Genomic DNA, 26291 nt, shown 5'->3' on the forward strand with positions numbered 1-26291 from the left:
GCCTATCTCATCGTAAGTCCCCCTTGTGTTTCCAGCATAAACACATCAAACCACTGAGCAGTCCCGCAGTCAAGACCTGACAAACGAAACCTTGAGGTTGTCCCCTTTGATCAAACGTAAAAAAAATAGCATTAGGGACTTCCTTATCTCAAGAGAGGATAGGATACTCAGCAGGTTTATTCTATTCTGCGTTGGCCGTATGGAGTTTGCAGCAATGCGATTTCAGACACATCAACAGGTTCCAATGATTACCTTTTGTCCCATGAGTGTGCCAATTGGTTTTATCCACTGCTAGTCTGCTCCTACGAGGTGGAATGCGGGTGGCCACAGTGTGGTTTCCCCAAGGCCTTCCATGTCTCCTCCGGTAACACATTTACTGCTGATCCTCCATCCACAATCGTATTGGTGAGTTTGTAGCCCATGATTTCCATTTCCACTATGGTTGGTGTTCTGCCCACACCTATTGTCATCAACATGGGGTTAGCGGTCTCCTTTGAGTGGTTCCTTTCTTCCACTTCCTCCTTGTGGCCTGGCGTCTTTTCCTCCTTTCTGGTCTCCTCCACCTAGTTTATGGCTATCCGCAGTTGTGGTAGTGTCTGCAACAAATCCGCTACTCAAACCAGCACGGTGGTTTGTAGCAGCTGCTTCATTATGGTTGCTTCAGAGGCGGCTCGTATGGTGTTGGTGGGTTTGTGGGATAATGTCTTCCGCCGTTCCTCACTCATTTCCCATTCTACTTCCTTTTTTGCCTCCTTCAGTCTTTCCTTTTCTGTACCCGGGTCAGGGTACGTTAGTTCCCTTGCATGAGATCGGGTAATGGTCGAACTACCTCCAACATGTTCACGCCTTTCTGTCTTGGACACTCCGCATTCTCGTGGTTGCCTGGCCCACACCATTTGCTGTGTAGCCCTCCTCCTTGTCCAACACCACTTTGGCAGTCACGTGCAAAATGGCCCCATTCGTTACACCTTTGACATTGTATCATTGGTTTGCCTTTTGCATCATATTGGATGCAACCACATGGGGTATTATTATTGCTATTGCTGTTACTCCCCCGCCGACTATTCCTATAGCCCCCTGGTGATGCGTCTGAGTTTGTGTTCTTGGAGGGTGTAGTTGGTGGTTTTGCTTCTTCTTAAGTATATAGTACCTGGGCACTCCTTGCCTTCAAGTTGTAGGGGCATTCCTTGATGGAATGTCCCAACACTTGACAGATATCACAGAAAACTTTCTTCGAGCAATTGGTTTTTGTGTGCCTCTCCAGTTTGCACTCTGTGCACCAGAGTTCCCTGCCCTCCCTACTTTCTTCCTTCTGAGTCCACATTTCCTGCATCATCCGCCTCATGTCCTTCCGGAGTGCTTTTATCGTCCGGGACTACTCCTCGCTTTCTTGATCACTACTATCTTCGTCACTTGTGCGCTTCTTACCCTTCAATGTCTTGTTCTCGCTTTCAATGTCCATGGCTCTATTGTACGCGTCCATGAAAGTGGATGGAGGTACTACCTTCATCTTTTTCCGCAGGGATGGGTTCAGTCCCTCGATGAACCATCGCTTCTTCAAACCATCGGCTGGGGTATTGCCCATTTTTCCAATCAATTCTTTCAGCCTGCGGTAGTAGGACCTTACCGTCTCACTCTTGCCCTGTTTGGTGTTGTATATTTCTGCTACGATCTTGTCATCGTCGCGAAGTAACCGAAACTCCTCCTTGAATGCCTTAGCAAGATTTTTCCAAGTATCCTTTGAAGTGGTGGGTAGGTCTGTGTACCAGTCAATGGCAATTCCACGAAGGGTGGCTGGAAATGCTTTCAGCCAGTTGTCCTCATCATTCTCGCCATTGGCCTGCCATATGGTGACGCAAGTTTTACAGTTATGGGCGGGATCCTCTAATCCTATTCCATTGAATTTGGGAAGTTTCTACTTTTCAGGGGTATGTGCCATCTTTCTTGTACTCCCTGGGTTACTCTGGGGATTGTTGAATGACTCGGTTGGTGCGGTTGTTTGCTCCCAATTATCACTACTCTCTATTGCCTGTGGGTTGTTGTGACTCCTGTCCCACTCTTGTGTATGGTGTTGAGAACCTTCTGCCAGGCTCCCTCCTTCTTCAACTATCCGATAGAGTTTCAGGCACCTCTCCAGCTGCTCCTGGATGTGCAGGGATCTCCTCACTATGTCTTCTTGGCTCCCTTCTTGCTCCTCCCAGGATTGTCGTTTTCGATCTTTGTTGAGTGTATTTGGCATTAATTAGTGAAACTACGGGGGTTGCGCCGTTGTGTTGAGTCCCTCTGCTCTTCTTCCCTTCGATTCCTTTCTTTGTACTGTTGGAGCACTTGCTGCCTATGTTGCTCCCTTCGTACGTTCTCTCGTTCCTCGTCACATTCCACAAGTACACGTGCCAACAACCGTGGAAGACTACCTAGGAGATCATGTACCGCCTGGTTCATGTTGAGTTTCGCCTGTCCCGTACCAGCCGAGACAACGCTCAGTTCCGCTTCTTGCTGTACGTACCGGTCCATGGAAATGTCCCACGCGTGAATCAGGTCGTGTCAACTGATCCTCCCTGGTTACTTCGGTGTTATCCTCTACGTCACTGTCTGTTACCAAGATGCTTTGGTCGAATGGACGACCCATTATGCTTCCATCCCGCCAACCTTCCCTCCTAAGACCTCCGGATTCGACTTAGGCAACGGCGCCAAAATGTTAGTAGCCTAAGTGGATTGAGTTGTAGTATACAGAACACCAAGATCCGAATTACAACACCAGAGCATAATAGAACACTATCATGGAACCAACAACACACAATACAGTATGCCAAGATATATTAATGTAACACTGATGTATATCATATTAATCTCCGCTGGAATGCCCCCCCAAATGTGCTACAAGCTTACATATAAAGAGTTTGTGGTTGGTTAGGCCATCAACTGTCAGACAACCAACTACCCTGTAGTTATAACTTAATACTATTGTTTTATTTTAATACATTTCCAAAAAGCCTTATTTACTAATTAACCGGCTTACACTATCTATCTCCTATCTTTGCTGTGAAGTCAGGACAATATCAGTGTAGCTTTGGTTGTCATCTTCTTTTGGCATTTATCTTTATCACTTTTGTGCTGTCTTCCACTAAGTTTTAGGACTGTCTTTGTTCAATGGTAAGGACTGCATTATCTTCAATGGACTTCTTTTATTTGCTGCAACTGCAACTGGTATAGTTGTCTTGATTCATATTCACTGCCTTAGGTTCATCATGATTCTATCTCTCTGTCTCTGTGATATCTCTCTCATGATAACTCTTGGATACTCTTCATAGTCAGAGACAATCACATGGTCCCCTCTTTGTCCCTGCAAAACTCTCTACCGTCATTTAAATGATTACCATGCTCTTTGTATGTATGAAGACTGTCATGTGCTTTGTACTCAAAACCCTCTGCTGCAAATGACCTCTTTCATCATGATTCTCATATCTATATTTGCTGATGGCAGTGGGTCTCTGTTTTCTGTTACTAAGGGCTGCTCTTTGCATTTGAAGAAGACTTCAAGACTTTGTTATGACTGTTTTTTGCCTTGTTAAACCCTAATATCTTGCACAAAACCTTGAGAAAATACTGTCTTTTCCTTATGCTATTCATTTCTAACTATGATTTTATCTTAGGGAAAAGAAAGGAAAACTTCTTTGTGAAAGCAAGAACGATAACTTTGTTTTCATGTAAGATAGCAAAGGGTTTCGGTGAGAAAAGGCAGGTCTGCCTTTAAACTGATTGCGTGCATGAGTTACAATGCCTTTGCATGACCATAGTGATCTTTATGACTTACAACGCCCTCTTCTCCCAGATTGAGCTTATTTCACATTAGAAACCTCTGAAACTTCTCTTAAACTCCTTGAAAACTGGTAAGGGCATTGAATGAGCGCCTCTCTTTTTGATCAACTGAAGATGCAAGAATAGAACAAGCCTTTGACCACCACTACTGTAGAGATTGCTGCAGCTCTGACCACCATTTTGGATCTGCATATAAGAAACTTGCAGAAGAACAGTGTTTCTTTGTAGAACAGCTCAAGCTTCTCTCTAAAAACCCTAGTTTTACCCATGCTATGTGGAAAAAGTCTTCATGACAAGGTAGTACATGACAAAGGCAAATTCAGACTCCTGACTTCACATGCAACATGGGGAAACTTTTTTATTTTAAAATTTAATTCCCTCCAACACCGTGCATGAGTATTTTGTCTTAACCAATATGTGGAGTATGTTTTTGACCTTTTTGGAGCTTTTAATGAAAAACAAGGACATTATTCATTTTTGACTCATTTGCCAAAACAAATCAACGGAACTAGAAGAGGCTTTTCCTCTTTTAGCATTATTACTCTTTGAAAACCTCTATATGAGACCTAAGACCCAATGGCAGGCTATTTTTGACCTGAAAGCGGAAAAATAGGTAATAGGTCCTTAACCATCTTTATGAGGCACCATACCTAGTGAGGAATTTTTCACCGTTCCTCCTCCTTGCACTTCGTCTACTTCCCCAATAGTATTGAATATTGCAGGTATAATATGTTATCAAGTGTATAGATTTAATTGTATATATTCACTCTCAATTAATCTTTTGAACACATCGAGATATTGATAAATGAATTCTGCATAGTCAGGTACTAACATATATGCATTTGCACCTGTATGAATAATCTATCTTTGCCTTTATACCACAATGGTATAGATGCTATTGCACAATCATGAACATCATATTACTAAACATTAATCATTGGTTAGCAGAAGTGAATAATATTTATTATGCCAAGTATAGGGAGTGTGATCAAATTGTTTGTGCATTCAACTTATTATCCATCTGATCTCTGCATTTTGTCTTCTTCTGATGATCAATGGTTCTTCCTTTGATGTGGATGATGCTCTATTATATCTTTTCACTGGTTTGTGGAGTGGTGTCTTTCCTTTAGGGACGTGTCCCATGGGAGAGATCTTATCCTATCTATTGCTCATCTCACCCTTTCAGCATTTAATCATCTTCTCTAGCTCGTGTTTGTTAATCCTTTAATCCTTGCATTGGTTAATGCTGGGTTATCTATCGATTAGCATTTGATCACTCAGATTGTTGATCACAAACAAGAGAGAAGGTGATCCTTAAGGCAGCTTCCTTGCTATGGTTATGATTGTTCATGGTGGTGATCGGGGTCTGCTATAGACAGTCCAGCAATTAGGAAATTGTTAAGTCTCACCACTGTGAGATTAGACAGTTTCCTATCAGATCTTGCTAAATCAGGTTGGGGCCATGACACTTTGTAATATAGATCTGTGGAGAAAACACTTCAGATTTGGACAGCCATTTTTCTCTTAATCTTTCAGTTTTCACACCGTGTTTCAATTTTCTTAGGATGAATGTTTGGGTTTGTCTTCACTCGTGTATTTTAATGTTCTTGCTGCAAAATGTTTGGAAGGTAAATTTAGGCTTGTTTTCTTTTTTCTTTTTAATCCTTTTGACTTGAATTAAGGACTTGATCAAGTGAGAATCTAATGCAGGCATGAGACATAGGACCCAGCAAGAATTCATATAACCGATGCAGAGAAGAAGAGATGAGAAGTTCCTTATGACCTGCTTCCTAGATCACAAGTAGCTGCTCTAGAAGCAAGGCATATTTCCAAAACAGCTAACGGAGTGTTTGAATTCTGTGTTCTCAGGCAATGAGTTGATCTTCTCCTGCACAGCTAATCTATTTTGATTTTGCCATGGAGATGTAATCAGTACAATTCTTCCCACATCAGCTTGACTTTTACTTCTGATGAATTGATTAACAATGGGAAGGGTGATTTTTGTTGGGTGAGCGGATAAGAAATTGAGGGAATGGCTGTGCTATCTGCACCTTTTATACATTTTGTCTTTTTGTCTTCCTATTTTGGGATCAAATACTTCTTATAAATGACCTTTTTTTTAATATCGATAAAATATTTGTAGGTTTAAAACATAAATCACAAAATACCATTCCAAAAATTTTTACTTAAAATTATTGTGTGATTAAAAAACATTAATTTGATATTATGGATTTAGAAAGCCTAAATGTTTATTATCATATATATTTTAACTAAATGTTTATTATCGAGTTCTACTGATGAACAACTATGGGATGGATGTTTTTATACACTGGCAGTAAGCTGACATACAAGGTTATTGGGGGTTTACTGGACTTCTACTTCTTTGCAGGTTCGTCTCCTTTAGATGCAGTTTAACAGTTCATTGACTCCGTAGGCCACAGCTGCAATGTCCTATTGAGCTTCTGGTATGTCTGTAGATGCCCTGCTCTGCAGTTTGTTGCTGTAGCATTGTATTGTTCACTGTACTTATACTTCTTTGCAGATTTGTCTCCATTAAATGCTGTTCAACAGTTCACTGGCCTCGTAGGACACACAGCTGCAACGCCCTATTGGGCTTCTGGTATGTTAGTAATGCCCTGCTGTATAGTTTGTTACTGTAGCATGGTATTTTTTATTGTCTTTCAAACATTTTACAGCACATGCAAATCATGTACAATAGTAAGCTGAAGTACGAGCTAATTGAGCTTTGTTGGTTATCTATTTTACTGACTATTGGAATTTAGTAATTTTCGTTCAGGGTTTAATATTTATTTGGATTCCTTGTTTTGGGAGCTCTAGTAGGTTCGCTGGAATTGTTTTATTTAATATTTCAAATGAGATACAAGGATACCAATTTCCTTGGCTTCGGAATAGAGATTGAAATCCATATTTTTTTGTTTTGAGATGTTTCGAAAATTTTATTTGGTGGGTGCTATTGTTTTACTCAGGAAAAAAACAGCCAGGATTATTGAAGTTGAAGTTGAAGTGCTCGGTGTGGTTGACATGAATTATTAAAAATAGGATCCCGTATGTGCTTAACATAACGTTTTAGATTGTTTTTATCATCATTTTGTGTGACTAATTGCCTTTGTTTTTTGTGTTTCTTGTGTACACTATTCCTTTTTCAATGATGATATTTTAAGAGTTATTTTTATAGATTTGGGGTCTTTAGCGTTGGTATGCATTTCATTCCATTTTTGCTTGGAATATAAATGAAATTTTGCTCGAGTCATTTGTGTGATTATATTCTTTCTCTTGTCTCTAAATGATGTTTTCCAGACATTTATTTTGTCTAATAAATAGATTACATTCGGTAGCATGTTGCACACAAAAACATTGTAGCTTTGCTTGGCTGCTCTTGGAACAGGTGGGTTGAAGGCCACTCTCTCAAATGGTTGTCTAACAGTTTAATAAAAAGGAGATCGCAAAGAGAGTTAAACAGCTTTTTGAAGTAGTTAATTTTGACAATTATGGTGGGAGAAAGCCTAAGGTGACATTTTTGGTTTGTATTCAAAGGAGCAAGTGATGGACCATTTCTTTAATAATATTTTGGTCAAGCGCATTTATCTAATACCATTTGTAAACATGTACAAAAATAATGTTTAATAATAATAATTTTTTATTAGAAGGGGCTAAAGGCCCCTTCTAAATACCAAAGGAATAACCGATGGCCATGGTTATTCCTTAGGTCATGTGTTTGTCTCACATCTTAAAGAATGGTCAATAGGCCTAGGCCATTCTTTAAGATATGTATCTCATTTTCTTTGCCTTTTTCAATATTTTTGTTTAATTTTTAATTTTTATTTAAGAGTTTAATAATTTGATCTCAACATTAATGTTAGAAATCATGAATTTTAAAACAAATTTATCAATTATGAATCACAACAAAAATTTCCATTGATAAAGGATAACCATAAATAATTACCATTAAGAAAACAAGATTTATTCATTTTATGAATATAATTCACTTCATAACTATGCACATAAGCATGCGACCATAATCATAAATTGCTTATTTTGACTTGTCACATATTAACATTATTGCAAATGACTTAAATCTTCAATTTGAATAATTTGTAATATTTATCAACGCATCACGACAAATCATAAAATACGATGACTTACTAGATGAAAATGGTGTCCCTTGAATAGCTAACCTATGTGGGACTCTTCATGTCCAAGCTATCTGTTGATGTGTTTTTTATGCACATGTGAACACAAAATAAAATACTTAAAGTATCTTATCCTCTCTTGAACAAAATCTCTCAAATGCTGAAGATTAGCTTAAGGATTGTTTGAGAAGACTCCAAGGTTCATGAATGTAGGGTCACTACGTGTGGATAAGCTCTGTTGGTTGATGTGATTATGCTGGAATCATAAGGGGACTTACGTTTGAATGTTTGAATGCTTGAGTCTCTGGAACTTAGATCATTTGATGTTACAATACTATCTAGAGTTTAAAAAATGGCAAAAGATGAAGGGTTGAGAGAGTCTACTCTCAGACCTAGAATGTAAGAAGATAGTTGAATGATTAGATGAAATACTACCGAGCGAGGTCTCACCATCAAACTGAACAATTTAACACAAGCTCTGTGCAATCTTCTAAGGATGTTTCAAAGATGTTTGAATCAATACCATCAAACATTGACCACCATTCAAGTTAATGCATAAGCAATGAATGTAGAACGATTCAAAGTTAAGCTCATATCATTCCAGTTGATCACGCAAGACACACTTACAGTCAGCAACAGGCTAGTGTTATGGACTAATGGATTCCACGCAAATGCATTCAACAAATTCCCACATTCAATCTAATTATTTACCATCTAATATGAAGATCCAACAAGAAACCATGCACGTTGTAAAGAAACAATACACTTCACCATAACTTCAATGAAAATGGAGTTCATTTACAAAGGCAACAATTTCTGCCTTCTCCTCCTCAACTCTAATTGCTATTCTATTCTTCTATTCTCTTTCTATTTTCTATTCTAGCACTGTTAACTGTTAACTTTTACAAATGAGAGACTTGAGCCTTTTATAGTACTCTCAATACAATTCAATGGCTTAGATCCATTTGAAACCAATGGTTGAGATTTTACAATGAAAACCCTAATTAGAGTTTGTTACAACAAGCTCAATTTGGCTAATGAAATTATTACAATACTTTGGTATGACAAATAGATAACAAGGTAGGTGCCTCGAAGTTTGTGCCATCACTATTGAGTCATGTATATTGCATCTAGACATGCTAATGTGGAACCCTTTTGATTGGTGAGGTAGCGACTGGGATGCCACCTCAATCTTGCACTTTGAAGACTTGATTTGATTCATCATCATAAAAGAGTGTTGAGTAATATCTTGATACTCAACATTATCTAGTTTCAGTAGTGATGATGATGATGAGAAGCAAACTTTGATTAACTCTTCTGAAACTATTTGCTTCTTCAATCATGTTCGATGTAGGCCTTGTGATGACTTTGGTCGACTTTCTCTTGCTCATGATGTACTTTGAGTGAATGATGCGCTTGGTTGAATGTATCTCTTCAATGTACTGATTTCGATTCCCGAAGGGAATTCAAGATTGTAAAACATTCTTCCATCATGTAGGTTATCTTCCTTCATGCTTTAGTGCCTTGAGGTAGTTGAGTGGATTCTTCCTTGCATTCCTTTTATTTCTTCATGTCGTCATGATGTGGTGGGAATCTTTTGAGTTCTTCCCTCCCTTGATGTTCTTGTGTTTACTGATGAAGCTTCTTGCAGAGGTCTTCCTTGTATAGTGTTGATAGGAAGTACGTGTCATGGTCAAGTCATTCCTTCGTCTTTTGATTGCTCATCTTGCCTCGAAGTAGTATCATCTTCCTTACATATCTGCAAAACAAAGCAAGTATAGTATCAAATACATAACATATGATCTTCACACACATCTTGTTTTAAATAGACCTCTCACTCTGATTTTATGTGGTTTTACACTAAATCTGGTCAAGAGGAGGCTAATAATAATCAATGAATTCGTTGTGTGGAAGACAAATTTAATGTCTAAGGGTAATTCTGGGCTGTCTAATGATGAAGTCCACTATTTGATATGTCTCCCAACTGGGTACATTCACTCCCTCTTGTCGTATGATGAATTCACCTTAAAACATCAGATCTGTATCTTTAATGTTTTATTTCACCCTTGTGCTGCAACAACTCAGCTATGTTTTGATGAAATTCGCTCACGTATTGATAAAATTCGTTGCCTTCCTGAAGAAATTCGCTAAGTCTGCTCTCAAATTCACACTTGGAGAGGAATATGTTTGAATTGGTGGCTAAAATGAATGTTTTAACCCTTCCTTTATAGGCGCTTTAGGGCAAAAGAGGTGAAGTCGGCTAGCATGGGAAAGGTGATTTGTTATTTTAATTCAAGTCAGCCTTATGGGAAGAGACCCGACTTCACCTCTTGCCAAAATGCTTGAATTTGAGGAATTCGCTCAAAACAAGGGGCAAGGTACATGATTTCAAAAATTTGCTCCATGTCCTTAGCAAGGTACATGCCTTCATGAAAAAGTTCGCTCCATGTCCTTAGTAAGGTAAAGGGTCAAGGTGAGAAATTCACTCCATGTGCTTAGCAAGGTACAGGGTCAAGGTGAGAAATTCGCTCCGTGTCCTTAGCAAGGTACAGTGTCAAGGTGAGAAATTCTCTCCATGTCCTCTCCAAGGTACATCAATTCATAATTCACTCTAGGACCTTTGGGAGGTACACGACCTTGGTGAAATGTTCGCTCTAGGACCTTAGCAAGGACATAATCTTGATAAAAAATTTCGTTCTAGGACCTCTCCAAGGACATAATCTTGATAAAATTTCACTCTAGGACCTCTTCAAGGACATAATCTTGATAAATTTTTTTTTCTCTAGGACCCCTCCAAGGACATAATCTTGATAAAAAATGATCGCTCTATGTCCTTCGAAAGGTACAAGACTTACTAGGAAAGTTTGATCTCAAATCTCAACAAGCTACACGCTTGAACAAATTTGCCCTAAAACTTCTCCAAGACTTCAAAAAATTCACTCTTGATCTTCACTTGGATAAATTCGCTCTTGATCCCTTGGAAGGTACATGCCCTTGGTGAAATTTTTGCTCTAGGACCTCAACAAGGACATGACTTGGAGATGAAATTCGCTCTAGGACCTTTGGAAGGTACATGGTTAAGGTACTTAGGCAAATTTCGCTCTAGTAAGGGAGCAAGGTACATGATCTCTCCAAATTCACTCTTGACCCTTGGCAAGGTACATGAGCTAAATACAAAAATTCACTTTGGAACCTCTCCAAGGTACATCACTTCAAAATTCGCTCTAAATCTTGAGTAATGTACATGACCTAATGAAAATTTCGCTCTAAGACCTTTGCAAGTTATGAGGGTCTATGTTCTTAGTAAGGTACTAGGTCTCATGTGAAATTCATGGAGGATATAATTCATTCAACCAAGGTTCACTCTGGCCACTAGAAATATGATTAGATAACACAAGAAACCTAGGCATGATCCAAGGGGTTCTAGATCTACTTTCATGCTCACAATCGATTGTCTTCACTCTACCCTAAGTAGACCAACCTGATTTAATGACCCTCTAGCTACTTGAGAAACTCTATCCCTTCAATGCAAAGATTAATAGCAAAGACTCTAAGACAACCTAGAAAGCAAAAAGTGGGGGGTCTCCATTTTCAATGGAGCGATGTGTGAATACTTCACAACACTATCCAAGGGTGAAAAACTTTTTGCTAAGGAAATGAATCCTAGGTGACCCTCAAGGACTAAGTTCTCTTTTTTAAAACTTACAAATGATATTTAAATATCACTAGTTTAGTTGGGTAAACACATCCAAGACCTTGAAAGGGGATTGTAGATGCTTGGGCCATACTATCCAATATGACAAATAACTGTCTACTTATGAGAAGGGTTGCAACATTGAGTAGTACCAACCATTACTTTCATTTGTGGTCAATTCCTAGATGGCCTTAGCCATTACAATGAGAACTATATAAAGAAATATCTCGATCAAGATAGAAGGATGATAAATATGGAACTATGAAGTTGTATGGCAAATATTCGAGGGGATCACTCATAGTTCTGGCCAAGATGATAAAAAATTGGTGTTGGTGCCCAAATTAGAAATGCCTAAACTTGTATTGTGTTGGCCCAATCACATTTAACCTCATGCTTATTACTTATAATCGATGTAAGATAATCCCCTAATGGATGTCATGTGGCCAAATTTACCATTTTTGTCCTCCAACTTTCCCCATGTACCATTTGCCAATTTTGTCTCTCCTTGAGTTTGTTGAAGATGTATTTGGGTGGTTTAGAGGAGGTAGCCTGAGTGACTCAAATGCAAGTTGGGGTTTTGTAGCTTGGGGACATCAACAAGGTGGTAGAGGATGTGACCATCATACAATGGCTTTCGTTCCTCTACATTTTGAACCATCTCATTGATGCAACATATAGCCAAAGCAACAAGGGGCTAAGACTTCTTGAAGAAACTTGAGCTTATGTTTGATTCGGAGTGGATACATGAATTTGATTAGTTGGGCCAAGAAGCTTGATTGGAGGGGGCAAGTGCAAGGTAATGAGTCACAAATTCGCGGAAGTTCGCGCGTTGGAAAACACACTCTTATAAACGAGGACCTATTTTCAAAAAACGGGGGCCCGTTTATGTTTCGGGCTCTCGAGCCGAAAGGTAACGGGGGCCCGAAGCAAAAATAAACGGGCCCTCGTTTTGTCCTAAAACGGGGGCTCGTTTTTTGCCCGTTTTTAAAAAACGGGCCCCCGTTTCTAAATCGTATTTTTTTTTTTTCACAAGCCGCCCTTGTTTGAAAATGGGAGCCCGTTCTATGTAAGTTGATTCCACAACCTGCTACTTGGCTCGGGATTAGGCCCGGGATAGGCCTGGGATGGCCACATTTAAGACATGGACCTGCAAATTCAAATCTCCATGAATGAAAGCACAAATACGATCTTTTGAAATAATTTACTTGCCTATAATTAGAGAATTTTTATACGAAATTAAAACCCATTTCAGATTATACTGTCTAGATTCTAAATATGTAAATTTATTTAAAAATTGATTATTTAAACTAATTTTTATTTAATTTATACTAAATCGGGTCCATAAACTTGAAATATTAACTAATTTTGTTAATTTAATAACTTTTTTATTTTAATGAATTTTGAAAAAAAAAGTATATGTCATCAATTTACACAAAATTCTTTTCTATTTAAAAAAAATAAAAATTTAAAAACATTAAGTTTACATCAAATTATGTGGGCCGTACACATCAACTTTTTAAAAACATAATTACGGTCATTAAAAAATTAATTAAAAATAAAATATTTAAAAAAAAAATACAGAAAAATATGCTCATCAATCTTTAGTGAGTTACAAACCATTTCCCAAAACGGTTTGAGAAAATAATTTTAATTGTGTTAAAAAGTGTGGGTCGTACACATGCATGGTATGGTCCTGAAACATGTATTTTTTAAACATAGTTTTTAGAACTCCATTCCAAAAGTGATTTTTTATTATGTGGGTATTAAAATAAATTACATATTTGGAAAATAGACTCAGAGGGCTATTTTTTATTTTATTGACTTTTTCCAAGATTCAATCTCCAAGTGTTGCAAAATTTAAGCTCAAATGAGACAAAATCTGAAAATCAGGGAAAACACTTCCACTTTTTGGTCGAAAAGTGGATTCAGCTTCTTGCACTGACCCGAGGGTCAAACAATTCTAAGAACAATGACTTATTATTGTTATAGATTCATAGCCAACTAAAATAGATTACATATAGAAATGAAAAAGAGAGTTCATGTTAAAAATTGAGCATCCTTAATATTCCTTCTCCAAACTTCCAAAAAATCATATTAAATACTTGGAAGACCATAAAAAACGTGTAATTTATCAAATATTAGAATAATTGTGTAATCACCTTAGTAATTAATCAATCAACTATTAATTACTTAGGGTTTGAAGACAATGTAATTAAAAAGCTATTTAAATGCATAAATACAATAAAGTAATGTAAACACGCAAGCTTATACCTTCATTTCTCCTTGATGAGCTAAAATGAATGCACCCAGTCTTCATTTGATTTTCTCTTTGAATGATTTTAAATGTGGATTGCTCTCAAAATAGCATAATAAGGATATCAAGATGGAAATTTGAGCATAATAAGGGTATGATTGCAAGTGATGATTTGTGAAGGGAGAAGGCTCCAATGTATAGATTTTTTATGAAAAAATGGATGGTTGAGATTAAAAGGGAGGAGATGAGTTGGATTTAGTTCATAGCCTTGTGACACATGTCACAAGGTGGAAGCATTGGGAAGAGGGCAAGGTGAGCTCACACATGTGTGAGCACATCTTGCGAAGAACATGAGGATGACAAGTGGAAACACAAGTGACAAAGTGGAAGAGTTATAAGAGGAAGGAAATGACAAATAGAAAAGAGGAAGTGTGTAGGGAAGAACACTCACAAATGTGAGAGCACCAAATAAAATATTTGGTCAAAAGGTGAGGTGCAGGTTGGAAAATGACTTGTGCATGCAAGTTATTTATGAGTAGTCACATGTTGATTTAGGGGTTGGATGAATTCAAAATCAGGCGATGGAGGGGGCAAAGAGAGAGGTAGAGGCAACCCGGGCTTACAGGCTCGAGCGAAGATAGAGGTGACTCATTGAGAGGTGAGTGGGATCTAGCTCAACATGTATTGACAAGATAGTGTTGGCAATATGTGTTGTCATTGATGTCAACTGATGTCAACATGATATCTATTAAAGTATGTTGTCCTAAATTGTTGTGGTCATTGATGAGATGATTGGCTGAGTGAAGTATTGTTGCAATTGGTGAGGAAGTGTTTGGTGGTAGAAGTATTGTGAATAACACGAGTATACATATGTATGGGAGTAGATCATTGAGGATGTGATGAGGAGATTGCATTAGCTACTATTTTATGACGTCATAATTTTTTAATTGGTATGAAGAGGTTGATGACAAGTAAAGATGGACATTGGTTGTAGATGATCAGTGGATGTCCACCTCCTTGGTATTTGATGTCTGCATTGAGTTGGGTGTATTGATACTCTTAACAATGTTGATGGCAATGATGACATTTTGAGCTTTAGATAGGTTGAGATATTAAGATGAGTATTAGGTGCATGAAATATAATGAAGATAACATACAAAATGAGAAGGTGATGTTTTTGGGACAATTTGGTTCCTTGAAGCCTAATGAAGCAAATTTGTATAAGTATGTATTGACGTGTGCTTAAAAGAATGCTCCGGATTTCTCCAATTTTGTAGATATGGTCTTGTAAACTTGGATATATTGTTTATGATTTTTGGACATTGTACTCCTATCTTTTCAAGTCCCTGGTGTTGCAACTAGTTTGGTTAGTAATTGTTGTTGGTTGAGAGTCTAGTTCTTTGTCATAAGAGGTTCAAGAAATGCTTTGCATTTATCTACATCAATGTTTCTAGTGCTATAGCTTGGAGGATATGTTTAAAACATATGTGGTGTGTCTTAGATTAATTATTAGTTGGTGTTGTAGTCTACAAGTAATGATATTGTGTTTTGTGTTTGACTGGATCTTCGAAATGAAGTGTTGAAAATTAGTTATGTTGTGCTATTATGATTTTGATATGAAGAAGCGAAGGAAAGATTTGAGAGTGTTGTTGGATGTTCATGGAACATCCTAGTGTGCTCTACATAATGTTAGAAGGTTTCTTTGATGATGCATGTTGATTGGATTATGTGCTTCAGGGTAACTGTTTGGGTTTGATCGACTAGTATTGCTCAACATGTGGTGAATCCTTGGATGTCTCCGCTTGCTTAGAAGTTTGTGTTACATTTATTTTGAGCCCCACCTTGGTGTGTGAGGATCCAAATTGAACTTGTTCATCTAAAAGATATGTTTTGGACCAACATGTGGTGTGTTGTTTGGTGTATCTACATGTTACCTTGTTGTTGACCTTTGGAGGATGATTGATAGCGAGTGAATTGTTCCTATCTACTTGGAAATATGTGTTAAGATATTTTAGCTCCTCTCTATCTTTTGGATGGGAGCTCTTTCACCACAATTATGTTTTAGTGCCCAATTTGATAGGACCTATGCTTGTCCTCTATTCTCGCCAACCTAATTGACATTTGTAATGAATATGGTATATATAGAATATAAAATTGACGTTGGAGTTGTGAGTGTGGATGTGTGAGGGTGTGTGTGAAAAAGGAGTGTGTTGTACCTACATGATTATATCATTTGCAGAAATCAGTTGTGACAAAGTCAATGTGTGGTGATTGTTGTGGAGTTGGTCGCTTGAGTAAGATATTTAAGGACAACTTCATTTTTGGAGATTGCCAGAGGTAGTGTCCTTGAAGGCGTACTTGTTGTTCATTCATGTTCATTGTATTTTTCTCTTGAGAATTGATCATCAGATTACAAGCTTTGTATCTTGCTCTAGGGCTATGTGCTCTATCTTGCAAGTCCTTTAGGGAGCAATGAGCCTAAAAATATATTGTAATCATTTCATATATTGTGAGTTGATTCACTGTGGTTTTTCCTTGTTTGTGTGTTTCCACATAAATCTGGTGCTCTCTTGTGCATGGTGTTTCATCGTTATATCTTGTGTTGTTGTTGATAAGAATAAGGTTAAAGAGTTTTTGGATTAAGTAATAAAGTTTAAAATATTAGGCCTACATTGATTTACCCCTCCTCTTGGTCCTAAGGTGTGCTCAACAAACAAGTCTTAGCACAGGTTTATATAGATGCTATAACAATGCAAAGGTATGTAGAGTGGGTGGGTCAAGAGGCTCAGTACTATAGGGATCTCTATTATTAGATTATACTAGTAGGACAAAGGGGTCTTATTTTTATAGGGAGTATATGCTCAAGGATGAGTAGGTCTAGGACATCAAGGGCATTAGCAGGGATGAGGGTGCCATGGCCACTACAACCACTAGGTTCAAGGGGAGCAAAACCCTCATAGTTGGAGGGTCGGAATACCAATTAGGTCTAGATAATTTATGGACATAACCATTTTTGACCCTACAAGGTATTTTGAGGACATTAATGTACCACGACTTCACGTTTTTTGATATATGAGATGGAAATGCTTTGGTAGTGATTATCTATTGTGTATATGTGTAAGGATATTTATTATGAACATTATGATTGATGATGATTATGGAAATTATTATGATTATGCATTATGGTTTTATGGATGATTATGATATGTATGTTTATGATTCACCTAACATGGTTTGATGCAGGTGGTATGCAGATGACAGATGTGTGTATATGTATGCATCTATTGCATGTGTATTTGATGCAGGTCATATTATGTTGATAGATGCATTTGATGTATGAATACGATTTATGTGAATCTAACAATGTGTGATGCATGAAGGATATATGTATATACATGATATGTGTGGATATTATATGATATCTAATGTTGTGATGTAGGTTGAGGCATTATGATAAATATGTATGGTTTATGATGTACATGATGGTTTTTATGGCTTATGTATGAGATGTATATGGATGTTTATTTTATATGCAATTTAATGGTTATGTACATAAATGAATCTAAAGGCTTAATGATAATAAATACATGGTGTACTAATAAAGGAATCTAAATGAGTAATGGATATTGAATGGCGCTAGGGTATATGCACATGAGATATTTATGCTTGAAAAATAATGTAAAATAATGTATGGACCTATGTAAGGATAACTAAGGGGTGGGGAGATACTAATTTTTGAAAGGAATTTAATTATGAATGTATGTATGGGGGATGGCAGATACAAATGCTTCAAAGAGATTTAATTTATATAATGTATGACCCTAGGAGATGGTAATGTTTGAAAGGGATTTAAGTTAACAAAATATGCAACTAAGGATAATGAAAGCAAATGACAATTATTTTAAATGTATGCAAACTAATGAAAGATGTAATGAAAATGTGATAAGCTAATGGCATGTATAATGTTCATGTATGTATATGTAGGGAATAAAATTATTTTTTAGTTTAAGTCATAGTACATAGTGAGAGGAAGAAGGAGAAAGAAGGGGTGAATAAATTGGATCCTTATGTAAAATGGATGGTGTTGGTTTGTAGGGAGATGATGTGATAGGTTGGATGGAATGATTGTGAGTGAATATGGGATATGATATTGTTATGCTTTTATGTAGAGAGCAATCCTAGTTTTGATATTGCAAATGAGGTTATGCACCTTTGGTTACAAAAGCCAAGATGACAGAGTTTCATTTGCATGGACTAGACTCTCAAACAATAGGTTATCTTGACAGGTGGAAGTTCAGACATAACCAAGATGGGACATATGACTTGTATGAAAATATGAGGATAACCTTGTGCACACAAGGCTTTGACAGAGACTTGGTGGGTTTATGCAAAGAATGATTCCTCATAATCATACCATCATACTCAAGGTTATAATTAAATTTGTTGGACCATGTATAAGATAACCAACAAAATTCCACACAACCAAAAACTATGTCCCATTATATATCAATCAGGGCACACATATATAGAAAGATATAGGTAACTCCAAAGTAGATGTAGTCATAGGATAAAAGATAAAAATCAATGCAAAAGACCAAACAACAAATAAGTCATGTGATGAACATCTCTTGCCAAGAGGTAGGATAGTGAACTGGATAATATGCTTGGTCATGAGAAGGATACATGCCTACGGGCGTGAATTAATTGGTATGTAGTGAAGGCATGAAACATGGTTGCTAAGAATCGTTTGTGGCAAGGTCTCAAGTTTGATTGTATGAAAGCACTATTGGTGTGTGTTTGTGATGCATGTAATGTTGGCAATTGACACTCAATTGGTTGGTTTCACTATGTTGTCATTGATGGCAACATGGTATCTTGTTACGACTTCATATTTTGGTTTAGTTGTGTATCGACAAGCACTTCACAGACACTACACCGACACCAACACCAACAATAACACCGACAGGATAGAAGGATTTCTTTGGTCACCGACAATGCAGGCCGACATGGTTAAGAATAAGGTTATCGGTATTGGAGGCCGACATCTCTTGGATCCAGCATTGACAATTGATTTTGATAGTCATGTATATATGTTATCTAGCTAGCATGTAATTTGATATTGTAAAAATCCTTGTAAGTCGACATAAGGCATGATAAGTTGTATAGGATATATAGGTCAGTTGGATTAGATCATTTTGATATGATGATTGTAATAAAAATGTAATGGAGATGTGGATGTGATATGATGCGAAATATATTAGAGAGACTATGTATGTGAGGATATTTGTGTAAAGGGTTATTCCGGTAAAGGGTTTAGGGTTTCAGTCCGGAACAGACAGAGCTTAAATCGAAACTGTATTTTGGCATAGAAGATGCTATCTTTTGCAGTTCAACACTTCTCCGGATTGTAGTTTGGACTTATATGCAGTTAGTGAGGCTCCTTTTGTGATTGAGCAGTGTGCTCTAAGCTGTAAGCGTTCCTGCAAGTGCAAGCCCCTTATATTTTGTAATATCTCTTCATATGGCCAGTGGATTGATATTGTGGGGTCACAAATCCCACCGTGGCTTTTCCTCTTTGTGGTTTTCCACGTATAATTCTGTGTTATGGTTTTGATTTATGTGATTGGCTTATTGTTTGCTTTACTTCTTTCAATTCCGTATGTATCGGTATATCGGTTGGTGTATGCATGTTTTATTAAGGTTAAAATTGGACTTCCCAGTATAACATTGATTCGCCCCCCCTCTCAGTGTTATTGGATTCCAACATGTAAGTCGAGCAAGTTCATTTTGAAGGAAAGATTAGTGTGATGGGATTAAGCTCAGTGTACATGGCTGATCCTTATTCATTGTATTTAGATTACTCATCATCTCATTGAGAGGGAGTGAAGCAATGGGATAAAAGAAATTTGAAATGATGTATGAATAAAGAGGATGGAAGGAGGCAAAGAAATCCTACACAAAGATGTAATGACAAGGGGATGGATGGTGAAATAGTGGTTGGGTGAGGTGTTGGAAGAAAAATCTCTCTATCCAAAAGCACGATTCCTAGGGGATGGTAGAACAAGCAAGGAATAAGTTTCCAAATAGATGTTGGATTTTTCTTATATACCATAGCACATGTAAATAGGTTTTCACCAAGGTACTTGCCTATATAATCATATACGTGGTTTTCACTAACGGACGAATGATTTTTCTTTGCTTTTTTTTTTTTTTTTTTTCGATTTTTAAATATATTTAGATTTTCAAAAATTGGGATACCTTGAGGATTATGCATAAAATATTTAGAGCTGGATGATGTTCACAAGCTCATCTAAGGGTTCTTGTTCTAGTGTAGCAACTTGATAGGCCCCTAATCCATACTTGGCGGTGACAATAAAGGGCCCTAACCAATTAAGCTCAAAATTTGCTTTCTTTTCTTGATCTTTGAAGATTCCTATGATTTTCCTTAGGCACAAGATCACCAAATGCAAACCCATGGGATTTGACCTTCTTACTATGATTGAGGCGAAGGTGATTTTGATTGCATGACGATGATTCAAGCATTGAGACACCTCTCATATAACAACTAGAACTCTTGTAGTTGTGCAACCTTATATTCTTCTTTAGGGAGGATGTGTTCAAGTGAAACCCTTAATGGGAGGAGCTTGATATGAACTGATAGGACGAGTTTGAAACCAAAGACTAGTGAGTATGGTGTGGCTCCAATAGGTGTGTAGATGTTGGTGGTGAGCCCAAAGGACATGATTGAGTTGTCTAAGGAGATTGAGGACCGGAAGAAAAAGGAAGAAAATCTTGCCGTATCCCGGAATAACAAATTTGAAGAATGTGGTAGGTTGGTTCATGAGAATGATATGTAGAGAACTGATTTAGTACAATCCCAAAGTAATGAACAAGAGCTTGAGAGACAAATGATAATTTTGAGAGAAGATCTAACTACTGCAAGTGAGTACAAAGAAAATTTCAAGATTAGTTCAACATAGCTAGATGAGTTATTGAAGAGACAAAGGCAGATTGGAGATTCCAGTGGACTTGGATTTGAGCAAGGACAGAGTTCCGATACTGCTAATGAAGATCAAAACCATAAGGCATCGGTAAGGCAATTTAATGCTTACAAATTTAATGGTAGAAATTGAAAATCAAATACCGGTAGAATTATATAATATGTTAGATGCTAGAAGATTGTCAGCAATGCAAGAAGACAAGCATATTAAAATTCAAGAGTTGTTATTTGTTTGTGTTACTATTGCTCCAGAGGAAATGGAAAGGACACATAAGGTGGTAGATAGAAAAGTCTTTAATAGCAAAGATAGAATAACCAGTTTGATGCTAGTAAGGGTAAATGAGATAATAAAGGAGACTCAAAAGGCATGGGTTAAGTTCTTTGAAGAGAACAGAGGTTTCTTTACTTCATTGGAATCAAAGACAGACACTGCAGACACCTCGGTTGAAGGAAAAGGAAAGAGGATTATGGGTACTTCACCCTCAATTTTGAAAAACATTAAGATAGTGGAAATCAAGCCCTCGATAGATACAAATGTACAGACAAATGTTGAGACACCGGCAAATATAGAGAGTGAAAAGGTTGATAATGTACAAGATACTTAGATTGAGAATAACAGTCCTTTGGATACAAATGTACAGGTTGAGGTTACAGTTCCTACAGAGGAACCGATAGTAACAAAGACTGCACCAAGTGGCGAAGCCACTGATGCAAGTGAGGAAGCTATAAAGGATAAATCATCAGAGGAGAAGAAAGAGGAATCCGACAGGGAACCGGTAGTAGGTTCATCATTGGTGTCAATTGACACCTCGCAGGCTGTAAAAAAAACATAACCGAGATGAGTCGTACTGAACTCATGATGATGGTTGCACATAAATTAATGAAGGAGGGATTTACAAATAAAGGGATTATTGATGAGTCAATCACTGTTTTACACATACTAGTCCTGGAGTGCAAGATTGACAATGAAGCGAGCCCATCCGACAAGTTTAAGACAATTACTGAGTATATTTCAAAGGATTTTCAATCCTTGCAACAAATTTCAAATCGACAAGCATTAGAGAGATTCACACAAGCTAAAAGAGTTGCATTTGATCAGGTGATTGAATCTGAGAAGAAGAAGATTGATGAAAAGTTGAAACTGATAAATAATTCTTTGAAGCAGTGTACAAATATTTATAGGGTATGTTGTAACACAAATATACTTATAGATAATGTGGATAAGAAGATAAATGAATTTCAGGAGAAAATTGCCAATATAGCTAATTCTTTTGATGGATTGACTTCATTGACTACATCCATTGATGGTCAAATTTTGATTTTGGAAACTCAAATTTCCATTCTTGAGAAGGAAAAAGACAAACATAAGAAGAGGCAGAAGTCTGAGAGGCTTGGTGAGTCCTTGGTTGGATTCACTTAGTGCACATAAGGAAGAATGTATGGATATGGTTGGAAAGCCCACATCGACAAAGGTAAGTGAGAAAGAGTCATTTGCACATATATTAAATGGACTTGTATCTATTTTCGACACTTTCAAAACTGGTTGGGATACTTATCTTGAGCTATTGGAGAAGGTTTATCCGAAAATTTTAAAATTTGTTAAGCTTCGGTAAGATATTTTTCGGATACTCATTGTACAGTTTTGGATCTTTGACATTTTTAATTTTTTTTGTTGATGGCATAGATGTCAAAGGGGGAATGATATAGATGTAAAAAAGGAAAAGAAGTTGTATACATTAGGGGGATATATGGAGATATGGGAGTATGGAGTATTTTGCATTGATGAATATTCAGCTCAGGGGCAGCAGGCAGGATGAAACTGGCAGATGAAACCTTGACCATTTTTCACATGAGTGTTGCCATCAATGCCAATGGGGGAGATTGTTGGCAATTGACACTCAATTGGTTGGTTTCACTATGTTGTCATCGATGGCAACATTGTATCTTGTTTCGGCTTCATGTTTTGGTTTAGTTGTGTACCAACAGACACTTCACAGACACTACATCGACAAGATTTCTTTGGTTACTTGCAATGCAGGTCGACATGGTTCAGAATAAGGTTATCGGTATTGATTTTGATATTCATGTATTTATGTTATCTAGTCGACATGTAATTTGATATTGTAATAATCCTTGTAAGCCGACATAAGGCATGATAAGTTTTATAGGGTATATAGGTCAGTTGGATTAGATCATTTTGATATGATGATTGTAATAAAAATGTAATGGAGATGTGGATGTGATATGATGCGAAATATATTAGAGAGACTATGTATGTGAGGATATTTGTGTAAAGGGTTTAGCGTTTCAGGTCGGAACAGACGAAGCTTAAACCAGAACTGTATTCTGGCATAGAAGATGCTATCTTTTGCAGTTCAACACTTCTCCGGATTATAGTTTCGACTTATATGTAGTCAGTGAGGCTCTTTTCGTGATTGAGCAGTGTGCTCTAGGCTGTAAGCCTTCCTGCAAGTGCAGGCCCCTTATATCTTGTAATATCTCTTCATATGGCCAGTGGATTGATATTGTGGGTCACCAATCCCACTGTGGTTTTTCCTCTTTAAGGTTTTCCACGTATAATTTTGTGTTATGGTTCTTATTTATGTGATTGGCTTATTGGTTTCTTTACTTCTTTGAATTCTGTATGTATTGGTATACTGGTTGGTGTATGCATGTTTTGTTAAGGTTAAAATTGGACTTACCGGTATAACACGGATTCACGCCCCCCGCCGCCCCCCTCCCCCCCTCTTAGTGTTATTGGATTCCAACATGTAAGTCAAGCAAGCTCATTTTGAAGGGAAGATTAGTGTGATGGGATTAAGCTCAGTGTACGTGGCCGATCCTTATTCATGGTATTTAGATTACTCATTATCTCATTGAAAGGGAGTGAAGCAATGGGATAAAAGAACTTTGAAATGATGTATGAATAAAGAGGATGGAAGGAGGCAAATAAATCCTACACAAAGATGTAATGACAAGGGGATGGATGGTGAAACAGTGGTTGGGTGAGGAGTTAGTAGAAAATCTCTCTATCCGAAAGTATGATTCCTAGGGGATGACAAAACAAGCAAGAAACAAGTTTCCAAATAGATGTTGGATTTTTCTTATATACCATAGCACATGTAAATAGGTTTTCACCAAGGTACTTGCCTATATCATCATATACGTGGTTTTCACTAATGGATGAATGGTTTTTCTTTACTACTTTTTTTTTTTAATTTATTTTTTATTTTTAAATATATTTAGATTTTCAAAAATTGGGATACCTTGAGGATTATGCATAAAATCTTTAGAGGTGGATGATTTTCACAGGCTCATCTAAGGGTTCTTGTTCTAGTGTAGAACCTTGATAGGCCCCTAATCCATACTTGGCGGTGACAATAAAGGGCCCTAACCAATTAAGCTCAAAATTTGCTTTCTTTTCTTGATCTTTGAAGATTCCTCTGATTTTCCTTAGGCACAAGATCACCAATTTCAAACCCATGGGATTTGACCTTCTTACTATGATTGAGGCGAAGGTGATTTTGATTGCATGAAGATGATTCAAGGCATTGAGACACCTGTCATATAACAACTACAACTCTTGTAGTTGTGCAACCTTATATTCTTGTTCAGGGAGGATGTGTTCAAGTGAAACCCTTAATGGGAGGAGCTTGATCTCAATTGATAGGATGAGTTTGAAACCAAGGACTAGTGAGTATGATGCGGCTCCAATAGGTGTGTAGATGCTGGTGGTGAGCCCAAAGGACATGATTGAGTTGTAGGTGCCAATCATGGGCAACTTCATTGATTGTCTTTTTAAGGATTTTAAAAGGTGTTTTATTTGAAGCCTCGACTTAACTATTACCTTGTGTAGTATGGGGTAGAAAAGCAATGTTGGATGTTTAATTTTTGGTAAATGTCCCAAAATGCTGATTTTAAAAGGTTTTTTATTATCAATGATGATAGCCAAGGGAATGTTGTAGCGACATATGAGATAGTTAAGGATAAACTTCTCAATTTGTTTGCCAATAGTATAGGCGAGGGGGATGGATTTGAGCCATTTTGTGAGATATTCAATCATGGTTATTATGAATTTATGACCATTGGAAGAGGTGGGATGGATTTTGTGAATGAGATCAAGTTCGTATTGAGAGTTGGGCCACAGGGTGATAATCAACTGCAATGCTTGAGATGGTGCATATATTAAATTGTCATCCGTTTGGCATGGTAGGCACTTCTTCACAAAGTGATACACATCTTGTTCCATTGTAGACAAATGATAGCCCATTCTAAGGAGCTACTTTGCAAGAGTTAGACTGCTAGAGTGTGCCCGACAAATACCTTCGTGCACCTTGTGTAGTAGTGTTTGGGCTTTAACCTTGTATAGATACTGTATGAGGGTGGTTCCATCAAAGTTATTTTAATAAAGGGTATGACCAAGGACAATGTAGCAAGAGGAGCAATGAATGAAGTTTTTTTGCTATTTTTTGTTAAGGTTGAATGGAATGGTGTTGTCACAAAGGTAGGCGTAATTATCTTGACACCAGGAGTTGGAACCAACAATTTCACATACAATTTCTGGTTTGGGGAGATCATATGTGGAAATTAAGAGATGCTCAACTAGGAATTCCCACTTACAACTATTCTTAGACATCTCTAATACAGACCCAATTATTTCTATGACATCAACTAGTTTATTGTTTGGTTAGCGGATTTGTTTAAATTGGATTGAAGTGAAATATTGCTTGAGATCCTTAGCCATTCTTCGATAAGGGAGCAAAACTTGTCGTTATTAGTTTAATATTCATCATTAACTTGATTAATGACCAACTATGAATCGTCATGGACATGAAGATCTATAATTTTCTATTTGATGGCTATACGAAGTCTTGTGATGAAGGCCTCATATTTTGTAATGGTGTTGGTGCAATGGAATGTTATCTCATAGGACTTTGGAATGTAATCCCCTTGTCATGTGACAAACAAGATACCTGTCCCTGAGCCTTGATGAGTATAAGATCCATCAAAGTATAACTTCCATTGAGGGGATTGTGCAATAGATAGGATGACATCATCAAACAACTTGGTGATTAGGGGGTGATCTACATGGACTGGAGATTTGGCTAATTGATCATAAATTATTTTTTCTTTTATTACTTTTCTATCCATATTTTTAATGTCAAAATCACTCATGATCATGAACCATTTAGTTGTTCTATGTATAAAAGCTGCTTTGAAGAGTAAGTACTTAATTGGGTCAATTTTAGCAATGAGCTTTGTCTTATGATTTAGCATGTAGTGGGTCAATTTTAGCAATGAGCTTTGTCTTATGATTTAGCATGTAGTGTCAAACTTTTGAGTGCTAAACACAACAAAAAGGCATGCCCATTC

The 26291-nt window shown here is 37.2% G+C and overlaps 1 long non-coding RNA gene across 3 annotated transcripts; it reads left to right on the forward strand.

Annotated features, from left to right (window-relative positions):
* The first annotated feature begins 6187 nt into the window (after positions 1-6187).
* Positions 6188-7426, forward strand: LOC131875649 (uncharacterized). Of its 3 annotated transcripts, none has more exons than XR_009372450.1 (3): positions 6188-6284; positions 6362-6439; positions 7226-7426. It is a non-coding gene; the product is annotated as an uncharacterized LOC131875649 (long non-coding RNA). The 3 variants fall into 3 exon arrangements; XR_009372451.1 differs by lacking the exon at positions 7226-7426 and adding an exon at positions 6807-6925; XR_009372449.1 differs by lacking the exon at positions 7226-7426 and having other exon boundaries at positions 6362-6440.
* Positions 7427-26291: the final 18865 nt, after the last annotated feature.

The sequence above is a fragment of the Cryptomeria japonica genome, chromosome 5, assembly GCF_030272615.1.
Source record: "Cryptomeria japonica chromosome 5, Sugi_1.0, whole genome shotgun sequence".
Classification (NCBI taxonomy): domain Eukaryota; kingdom Viridiplantae; phylum Streptophyta; class Pinopsida; order Cupressales; family Cupressaceae; genus Cryptomeria; species Cryptomeria japonica.